Source organism: Bactrocera oleae, chromosome 5 (genome assembly GCF_042242935.1).
Source record: "Bactrocera oleae isolate idBacOlea1 chromosome 5, idBacOlea1, whole genome shotgun sequence".
NCBI classification, from domain to species: domain Eukaryota; kingdom Metazoa; phylum Arthropoda; class Insecta; order Diptera; family Tephritidae; genus Bactrocera; species Bactrocera oleae.
Genome location: NC_091539.1, coordinates 20,712,010 through 20,724,032, shown reverse-complemented (window position 1 = coordinate 20,724,032; position 12,023 = coordinate 20,712,010).

The following is a 12,023-nucleotide window of genomic DNA, read 5'->3' as shown; positions in this document are numbered from 1 at the left end:
AGTTTTTTATACTGTAATGGAATTTTTCATTAGCGCAGATCAGCAAAATTGATGGTTTTCAGTATAAACGGTACCTTGCTCACTTAATTATTATACAATTTGCAAGAGAATAAACTTTGAGTCTAAATCTAAGAAAGTGCTATTTTTTTGAAATGCATGTTAATAATGCAATAACATGAAAATTTTACTTTAGCACAGATCAGTAAGATTGATGTTTTTCAGTATAAGTCTTTATATAAGAAAGTAATATTTATTTGAAATTCACAGGTTACTTGAATTTGTTAATAATGTAATGGAAATTTTCTTAAGCGCAGATCAGCAAAATTGATGTTTTTCAGTATAAGCGGTACCTTGCTCACATAACTAATATACAATTCGCAAGAAAATCGACTTTAAGTTTGAATCTAAGAAAGTGCTATTTGTTCGAAATGTGCTGGTTATAAAAATTTGTTACTCCCCTACTGGAAATTGATGTTTTTCAGTATAAGTCTAAATCTAAGAAAGTGCTATTTAATTGAAATGCACTGGTTATTTGAATTTGTTTATACTGTAATGGAAATTTTTCATTAGCGCAGATCAGCAAAATTGATGGTTTTCAGTATAAACGGTACCTTGCTCACTTAATTATTATACAATTTGCAAGAGAATAAACTTTGACTCTAAATCTAAGAAAGTGCTATTTTTTTGAAATGCATGTTAATAATGCAATAACATGAAAATTTTACTTTAGCACAGATCAATAAGATTGATATTTTTCAGTATAAGTCTTACTCTAAGAAAGTAATATTTATTTGAAATTCACTGGTTACTTGAATTTGTTAATACTGTAATGGAAATTTTCTAAAGCGCAGATAAGCAAAATTGATGTTTTTCAGTATAAGCGGTACCTTGCTCACATAACTAATATACAATTCGCAAGAAAATCGACTTTAAGTTTGAATCTAAGAAAGTGCTATTTGTTCGAAATGTGCTGGTTATAAAAATTTGTTACTCCCCTACTGGAAATTGATGTTTTTCAGTATAAGTCTAAATCTAAGAAAGTGCTATTTAATTGAAATGCACTGGTTATTTGAATTTGTTTATACTGTAATGGAAATTTTTCATTAGCGCAGATCAGCAAAATTGATGGTTTTCAGTATAAACGGTACCTTGCTCACTTAATTATTATACAATTTGCAAGAGAATAAACTTTGACTCTAAATCTAAGAAAGTGCTATTTTTTTGAAATGCATGTTAATAATGCAATAACATGAAAATTTTACTTTAGCACAGATCAATAAGATTGATATTTTTCAGTATAAGTCTTACTCTAAGAAAGTAATATTTATTGGAAATTCACTGGTTACTTGAATTTGCTAATAATGTAATGGAAATTTTCTTAAGCGCAGATCAGCAAAATTGATGTTTTTCAGTATAAGCGGTACCTTGCTCACATAACTAATATACAATTCGCAAGAAAATCGACTTTCAGTTTGAATCTAAGAAAGTGCTATTTGTTCTAAATATGCTGGTTATAAAAATTTGTTACTCCCCTACTGGAAATTGATGTTTTTCAGTATAAGTCTAAATCTAAGAAAGTGCTATTTAATTGAAATGCACTGGTTGTTTGAATTTGTTAATACTGTAATGGAAATTTTTCATTAGCGCAGATCAGCAAAATTGATGGTTTTCAGTATAAACGGTACCTTGCTCACTTAATTATTATACAATTTGCAAGAGAATAAACTTTGACTCTAAATCTAAGAAAGTGCTATTTTTTTGAAATGCATGTTAATAATGCAATAACATGAAAATTTTACTTTAGCACAGATCAATAAGATTGATATTTTTCAGTATAAGTCTTACTCTAAGAAAGTAATATTTATTTGAAATTCACTGGTTACTTGAATTTGTTAATACTGTAATGGAAATTTTCTAAAGCGCAGATAAGCAAAATTGATGTTTTTCAGTATAAGCGGTACCTTGCTCACTTAATTATTATACAATTTGCAAGAGAATAAACTTTGACTCTAAATCTAAGAAAGTGCTATTTTTTTGAAATGCATGTTAATAATGCAATAACATGAAAATTTTACTTTAGCACAGATCAATAAGATTGATATTTTTCAGTATAAGTCTTACTCTAAGAAAGTAATATTTATTTGAAATGCACTGGTTATTTGAATTTGTTTATACTGTAATGGAAATTTTTCATTAGCGCAGATCAACAAAATTGATGGTTTTCAATATAAACGGTACCTTGCTCACTTAATTATTATACAATTTGCAAGAGAATAAACTTTGACTCTAAATCTAAGAAAGTGCTATTTTTTTGAAATGCATGTTAATAATGCAATAACATGAAAATTTTACTTTAGCACAGATCAATAAGATTGATATTTTTCAGTATAAGTCTTACTCTAAGAAAGTAATATTTATTTGAAATTCACTGGTTACTTGAATTTGTTAATACTGTAATGGAAATTTTCTAAAGCGCAGATAAGCAAAATTGATGTTTTTCAGTATAAGCGGTACCTTGCTCACTTAATTATTATACAATTTGCAAGAGAATAAACTTTGACTCTAAATCTAAGAAAGTGCTATTTTTTTGAAATGCATGTTAATAATGCAATAACATGAAAATTTTACTTTAGCACAGATCAATAAGATTGATATTTTTCAGTATAAGTCTTACTCTAAGAAAGTAATATTTATTTGAAATGCACTGGTTATTTGAATTTGTTTATACTGTAATGGAAATTTTTCATTAGCGCAGATCAACAAAATTGATGGTTTTCAATATAAACGGTACCTTGCTCACTTAATTATTATACAATTTGCAAGAGAATAAACTTTGACTCTAAATCTAAGAAAGTGCTATTTTTTTGAAATGCATGTTAATAATGCAATACCATGAAAATTTTACTTTAGCACAGATCAATAAGATTGATATTTTTCAGTATAAGTCTTACTCTAAGAAAGTAATATTTATTTGAAATTCACTGGTTACTTGAATTTGCTAATAATGTAATGGAAATTTTCTTAAGCGCAGATCAGCAAAATTGATGTTTTTCAGTATAAGCGGTACCTTGCTCACATAATTAATATACAATTTGCAAGAAAATAAACTTTGACTCTAAATCTAAGAAAGTGCTATTTGTTCGAAATGTGCTGGTTATAAAAATTTGTTACTCCCCTACTGGAAATTGATGTTTTTCAGTATAAGTCTAAATCTAAGAAAGTGCTATTTAATTGAAATGCACTGGTTATTTGAATTTGTTTATACTGTAATGGAAATTTTTCATTAGCGCAGAACAGCAAAATTGATGGTTTTCAGTATAAACGGTACCTTGCTCACTTAATTATTATACAATTTGCAAGAGAATAAACTTTGACTCTAAATCTAAGAAAGTGCTATTTTTTTGAAATGCATGTTAATAATGCAATAACATGAAAATTTTACTTTAGCACAGATCAGTAAGATTGATGTTTTTCAGTATAAGTCTTTATATAAGAAAGTAATATTTATTTGAAATTCACTGGTTACTTGAATTTGTTAATAATGTAATGGAAATTTTCTTAAGCGCAGATCAGCAAAATTGATGTTTTTCAGTATAAGCGGTACCTTGCTCACATAATTAATATACAATTTGCAAGAAAATAAACTTTGACTCTAAATCTAAGAAAGTGCTATTTGTTCGAAATGTGCTGGTTATAAAAATTTGTTACTCCCCTACTGGAAATTGATGTTTTTCAGTATAAGTCTAAATCTAAGAAAGTTTAATTGAAATGCACTGGTTATTTGAATTTGTTTATACTGTAATGGAAATTTTTCATTAGCGCAGATCAGCAAAATTGATGGTTTTCAATATAAACGGTACCTTGCTCACTTAATTATTATACAATTTGCAAGAGAATAAACTTTGACTCTAAATCTAAGAAAGTGCTATTTTTTTGAAATGCATGTTAATAATGCAATAACATGAAAATTTTACTTTAGCACAGATCAATAAGATTGATGTTTTTCAGTATAAGTCTTACTCTAAGAAAGTAATATTTATTTGAAATTCACTGGTTACTTGAATTTGTTAATACTGTAATGGAAATTTTCTAAAGCGCAGATCAGCAAAATTGATGTTTTTCAGTATAAGCGGTACCTTGCTCACATAACTAATATACAATTCGCAAGAAAATAAACTTTGACTCTAAATCTAAGAAAGTGCTATTTTTTTGAAATGCATGTTAATAATGCAATAACATGAAAATTTTACTTTAGCACAGATCAATAAGATTGATGTTTTTCAATATAAGTCTTACTGTAAGAAAGTAATATTTATTTGAAATTCACTGGTTACTTGAATTTGTTAATACTGTAATGGAAATTTTCTAAAGCGCAGATCAGCAAAATTGATGTTTTTCAGTATAAGCGGTACCTTGCTCATATAACTAATATATAATTCGCAAGAAAATCGACTTTAAGTTTGAATCTAAGAAAGTGCTATTTGTTCGAAATGTGCTGGTTATAAAAATTTGTTACTCCCCTACTGGAAATTGATGTTTTTCAGTATAAGTCTAAATCTAAGAAAGTGCTATTTAATTGAAATGCACTGGTTATTTGAATTTGTTTATACTGTAATGGAAATTTTTCATTAGCGCAGAACAGCAAAATTGATGGTTTTCAGTATAAACGGTACCTTGCTCACTTAATTATTATACAATTTGCAAGAGAATAAACTTTGACTCTAAATCTAAGAAAGTGCTATTTTTTTGAAATGCATGTTAATAATGCAATAACATGAAAATTTTACTTTAGCACAGATCAGTAAGATTGATGTTTTTCAGTATAAGTCTTTATATAAGAAAGTAATATTTATTTGAAATTCACTGGTTACTTGAATTTGTTAATAATGTAATGGAAATTTTCTTAAGCGCAGATCAGCAAAATTGATGTTTTTCAGTATAAGCGGTACCTTGCTCACATAATTAATATACAATTTGCAAGAAAATAAACTTTGACTCTAAATCTAAGAAAGTGCTATTTGTTCGAAATGTGCTGGTTATAAAAATTTGTTACTCCCCTACTGGAAATTGATGTTTTTCAGTATAAGTCTAAATCTAAGAAAGTTTAATTGAAATGCACTGGTTATTTGAATTTGTTTATACTGTAATGGAAATTTTTCATTAGCGCAGATCAGCAAAATTGATGGTTTTCAGTATAAACGGTACCTTGCTCACTTAATTATTATACAATTTGCAAGAGAATAAACTTTGACTCTAAATCTAAGAAAGTGCTATTTTTTTGAAATGCATGTTAATAATGCAATAACATGAAAATTTTACTTTAGCACAGATCAGTAAGATTGATGTTTTTCAGTATAAGTCTTTATATAAGAAAGTAATATTTATTTGAAATTCACTGGTTACTTGAATTTGTTAATAATGTAATGGAAATTTTCTTAAGCGCAGATCAGCAAAATTGATGTTTTTCAGTATAAGCGGTACCTTGCTCACATAATTAATATACAATTTGCAAGAAAATAAACTTTGACTCTAAATCTAAGAAAGTGCTATTTGTTCGAAATGTGCTGGTTATAAAAATTTGTTACTCCCCTACTGGAAATTGATGTTTTTCAGTATAAGTCTAAATCTAAGAAAGTGCTATTTAATTGAAATGCACTGGTTATTTGAATTTGTTTATACTGTAATGGAAATTTTTCATTAGCGCAGAACAGCAAAATTGATGGTTTTCAGTATAAACGGTACCTTGCTCACTTAATTATTATACAATTTGCAAGAGAATAAACTTTGACTCTAAATCTAAGAAAGTGCTATTTTTTTGAAATGCATGTTAATAATGCAATAACATGAAAATTTTACTTTAGCACAGATCAGTAAGATTGATGTTTTTCAGTATAAGTCTTTATATAAGAAAGTAATATTTATTTGAAATTCACTGGTTACTTGAATTTGTTAATAATGTAATGGAAATTTTCTTAAGCGCAGATCAGCAAAATTGATGTTTTTCAGTATAAGCGGTACCTTGCTCACATAATTAATATACAATTTGCAAGAAAATAAACTTTGACTCTAAATCTAAGAAAGTGCTATTTGTTCGAAATGTGCTGGTTATAAAAATTTGTTACTCCCCTACTGGAAATTGATGTTTTTCAGTATAAGTCTAAATCTAAGAAAGTTTAATTGAAATGCACTGGTTATTTGAATTTGTTTATACTGTAATGGAAATTTTTCATTAGCGCAGATCAGCAAAATTGATGGTTTTCAATATAAACGGTACCTTGCTCACTTAATTATTATACAATTTGCAAGAGAATAAACTTTGACTCTAAATCTAAGAAAGTGCTATTTTTTTGAAATGCATGTTAATAATGCAATAACATGAAAATTTTACTTTAGCACAGATCAATAAGATTGATGTTTTTCAGTATAAGTCTTACTCTAAGAAAGTAATATTTATTTGAAATTCACTGGTTACTTGAATTTGTTAATACTGTAATGGAAATTTTCTAAAGCGCAGATCAGCAAAATTGATGTTTTTCAGTATAAGCGGTACCTTGCTCACATAACTAATATACAATTCGCAAGAAAATAAACTTTGACTCTAAATCTAAGAAAGTGCTATTTTTTTGAAATGCATGTTAATAATGCAATAACATGAAAATTTTACTTTAGCACAGATCAATAAGATTGATGTTTTTCAATATAAGTCTTACTGTAAGAAAGTAATATTTATTTGAAATTCACTGGTTACTTGAATTTGTTAATACTGTAATGGAAATTTTCTAAAGCGCAGATCAGCAAAATTGATGTTTTTCAGTATAAGCGGTACCTTGCTCATATAACTAATATATAATTCGCAAGAAAATCGACTTTAAGTTTGAATCTAAGAAAGTGCTATTTGTTCGAAATGTGCTGGTTATAAAAATTTGTTACTCCCCTACTGGAAATTGATGTTTTTCAGTATAAGTCTAAATCTAAGAAAGTGCTATTTAATTGAAATGCACTGGTTATTTGAATTTGTTTATACTGTAATGGAAATTTTTCATTAGCGCAGAACAGCAAAATTGATGGTTTTCAGTATAAACGGTACCTTGCTCACTTAATTATTATACAATTTGCAAGAGAATAAACTTTGACTCTAAATCTAAGAAAGTGCTATTTTTTTGAAATGCATGTTAATAATGCAATAACATGAAAATTTTACTTTAGCACAGATCAGTAAGATTGATGTTTTTCAGTATAAGTCTTTATATAAGAAAGTAATATTTATTTGAAATTCACTGGTTACTTGAATTTGTTAATAATGTAATGGAAATTTTCTTAAGCGCAGATCAGCAAAATTGATGTTTTTCAGTATAAGCGGTACCTTGCTCACATAATTAATATACAATTTGCAAGAAAATAAACTTTGACTCTAAATCTAAGAAAGTGCTATTTGTTCGAAATGTGCTGGTTATAAAAATTTGTTACTCCCCTACTGGAAATTGATGTTTTTCAGTATAAGTCTAAATCTAAGAAAGTTTAATTGAAATGCACTGGTTATTTGAATTTGTTTATACTGTAATGGAAATTTTTCATTAGCGCAGATCAGCAAAATTGATGGTTTTCAGTATAAACGGTACCTTGCTCACTTAATTATTATACAATTTGCAAGAGAATAAACTTTGACTCTAAATCTAAGAAAGTGCTATTTTTTTGAAATGCATGTTAATAATGCAATAACATGAAAATTTTACTTTAGCACAGATCAGTAAGATTGATGTTTTTCAGTATAAGTCTTTATATAAGAAAGTAATATTTATTTGAAATTCACTGGTTACTTGAATTTGTTAATAATGTAATGGAAATTTTCTTAAGCGCAGATCAGCAAAATTGATGTTTTTCAGTATAAGCGGTACCTTGCTCACATAATTAATATACAATTTGCAAGAAAATAAACTTTGACTCTAAATCTAAGAAAGTGCTATTTGTTCGAAATGTGCTGGTTATAAAAATTTGTTACTCCCCTACTGGAAATTGATGTTTTTCAGTATAAGTCTAAATCTAAGAAAGTTTAATTGAAATGCACTGGTTATTTGAATTTGTTTATACTGTAATGGAAATTTTTCATTAGCGCAGATCAGCAAAATTGATGGTTTTCAATATAAACGGTACCTTGCTCACTTAATTATTATACAATTTGCAAGAGAATAAACTTTGACTCTAAATCTAAGAAAGTGCTATTTTTTTGAAATGCATGTTAATAATGCAATAACATGAAAATTTTACTTTAGCACAGATCAATAAGATTGATATTTTTCAGTATAAGTCTTACTCTAAGAAAGTAATATTTATTTGAAATTCACTGGTTACTTGAATTTGTTAATACTGTAATGGAAATTTTCTAAAGCGCAGATAAGCAAAATTGATGTTTTTCAGTATAAGCGGTACCTTGCTCACTTAATTATTATACAATTTGCAAGAGAATAAACTTTGACTCTAAATCTAAGAAAGTGCTATTTTTTTGAAATGCATGTTAATAATGCAATAACATGAAAATTTTACTTTAGCACAGATCAATAAGATTGATATTTTTCAGTATAAGTCTTACTCTAAGAAAGTAATATTTATTTGAAATGCACTGGTTATTTGAATTTGTTTATACTGTAATGGAAATTTTTCATTAGCGCAGATCAACAAAATTGATGGTTTTCAATATAAACGGTACCTTGCTCACTTAATTATTATACAATTTGCAAGAGAATAAACTTTGACTCTAAATCTAAGAAAGTGCTATTTTTTTGAAATGCATGTTAATAATGCAATACCATGAAAATTTTACTTTAGCACAGATCAATAAGATTGATATTTTTCAGTATAAGTCTTACTCTAAGAAAGTAATATTTATTTGAAATTCACTGGTTACTTGAATTTGCTAATAATGTAATGGAAATTTTCTTAAGCGCAGATCAGCAAAATTGATGTTTTTCAGTATAAGCGGTACCTTGCTCACATAATTAATATACAATTTGCAAGAAAATAAACTTTGACTCTAAATCTAAGAAAGTGCTATTTGTTCGAAATGTGCTGGTTATAAAAATTTGTTACTCCCCTACTGGAAATTGATGTTTTTCAGTATAAGTCTAAATCTAAGAAAGTGCTATTTAATTGAAATGCACTGGTTATTTGAATTTGTTTATACTGTAATGGAAATTTTTCATTAGCGCAGAACAGCAAAATTGATGGTTTTCAGTATAAACGGTACCTTGCTCACTTAATTATTATACAATTTGCAAGAGAATAAACTTTGACTCTAAATCTAAGAAAGTGCTATTTTTTTGAAATGCATGTTAATAATGCAATAACATGAAAATTTTACTTTAGCACAGATCAGTAAGATTGATGTTTTTCAGTATAAGTCTTTATATAAGAAAGTAATATTTATTTGAAATTCACTGGTTACTTGAATTTGTTAATAATGTAATGGAAATTTTCTTAAGCGCAGATCAGCAAAATTGATGTTTTTCAGTATAAGCGGTACCTTGCTCACATAATTAATATACAATTTGCAAGAAAATAAACTTTGACTCTAAATCTAAGAAAGTGCTATTTGTTCGAAATGTGCTGGTTATAAAAATTTGTTACTCCCCTACTGGAAATTGATGTTTTTCAGTATAAGTCTAAATCTAAGAAAGTTTAATTGAAATGCACTGGTTATTTGAATTTGTTTATACTGTAATGGAAATTTTTCATTAGCGCAGATCAGCAAAATTGATGGTTTTCAATATAAACGGTACCTTGCTCACTTAATTATTATACAATTTGCAAGAGAATAAACTTTGACTCTAAATCTAAGAAAGTGCTATTTTTTTGAAATGCATGTTAATAATGCAATAACATGAAAATTTTACTTTAGCACAGATCAATAAGATTGATGTTTTTCAGTATAAGTCTTACTCTAAGAAAGTAATATTTATTTGAAATTCACTGGTTACTTGAATTTGTTAATACTGTAATGGAAATTTTCTAAAGCGCAGATCAGCAAAATGGATGTTTTTCAGTATAAGCGGTACCTTGCTCACATAACTAATATACAATTCGCAAGAAGATAAACTTTGACTCTAAATCTAAATAAGTGCTATATTTTTGAAATGCATGTTAATAATGCAATAACATGAAAATTTTACTTTAGCACAGATCAATAAGATTGATGTTTTTCAGTATAAGTCTTACTCTAAGAAAGTAATATTTATATGAAATTCACTGGTTACTTGAATTTGTTAATACTCTAATGGAAATTTTTTAAAGCGCAGATCAGCAAAATTGATGTTTTTCAGTATAAGCGGTACCTTGCTCACATAACTAATATACAATTCGCAAGAAAATAAACTTTGACTCTAAATCTAAGAAAGTGATATTTTTTTGAAATGCATGTTAATAATGCAATAACATGAAAATTTTACTTTAGCACAGATCAATAAGATTGATGTTTTTCAGTATAAGTCTTACTCTAAGAAAGTAATATTTATTTGAAATTCACTGGTTACTTGAATTTGTTAATACTGTAATGGAAATTTTCTAAAGCGCAGATCAGCAAAATGGATGTTTTTCAGTATAAGCGGTACCTTGCTCACATAACTAATATACAATTCGCAAGAAGATAAACTTTGACTCTAAATCTAAATAAGTGCTATTTTTTTGAAATGCATGTTAATAATGCAATAACATGAAAATTTTACTTTAGCACAGATCAATAAGAATGATGTTTTTCAGTATAAGTCTTACTCTTAGAAAGTAATATTTATATGAAATTCACTGGTTACTTGAATTTGTTAATACTGTAATGGACATTTTCTAAAGCGCAGATCAGCAAAATTGATGGTTTTCAATATAAACGGTACCTCGCTCACTTAATTATTATACAATTTGCAAGAGAATAAACTTTGACTCTAAATCTAAGAAAGTGCTATTTTTTTGAAATGCATGTTAATAATGCAATAACATGAAAATTTTACTTTAGAACAGATCAATAAGATTGATGTTTTTCAGTATAAGTCTTACTGTAAGAAAGTAATATTTATTTGAAATTCACTGGTTACTTGAATTTGTTAATACTGTAATGGAAATTTTCTAAAGCGCAGATCAGTAAAATTGATGTTTTTCAGTATAAGCGGTACCTTGCTCACATAATTAATATACAATTTGCAAGAAAATAAACTTTGACTCTAAATCTAAGAAAGTGCTATTTGTTCGAAATGTGCTGGTTATAAAAATTTGTTACTCCCCTACTGGAAATTGATGTTTTTCAGTATAAGTCTAAATCTAAGAAAGTTTAATTGAAATGCACTGGTTATTTGAATTTGTTTATACTGTAATGGAAATTTTCCATTAGCGCAGATCAGCAAAATTGATGGTTTTCAATATAAACGGTACCTTGCTCACTTAATTATTATACAATTTGCAAGAGAATAAACTTTGACTCTAAATCTAAGAAAGTGCTATTTTTTTGAAATGCATGTTAATAATGCAATAACATGAAAATTTTACTTTAGCACAGATCAATAAGATTGATGTTTTTCAGTATAAGTCTTACTCTAAGAAAGTAATATTTATTTGAAATTCACTGGTTACTTGAATTTGTTAATACTGTAATGGAAATTTTCTAAAGCGCAGATCAGCAAAATTGATGTTTTTCAGTATAAGCGGTACCTTGCTCACATAACTAATATACAATTCGCAAGAAAATAAACTTTGACTCTAAATCTAAGAAAGTGCTATTTTTTTGAAATGCATGTTAATAATGCAATAACATGAAAATTTTACTTTAGCACAGATCAATAAGATTGATGTTTTTCAATATAAGTCTTACTGTAAGAAAGTAATATTTATTTGAAATTCACTGGTTACTTGAATTTGTTAATACTGTAATGGAAATTTTCTAAAGCGCAGATCAGCAAAATTGATGTTTTTCAGTATAAGCGGTACCTTGCTCATATAACTAATATATAATTCGCAAGAAAATCGACTTTAAGTTTGAATCTAAGAAA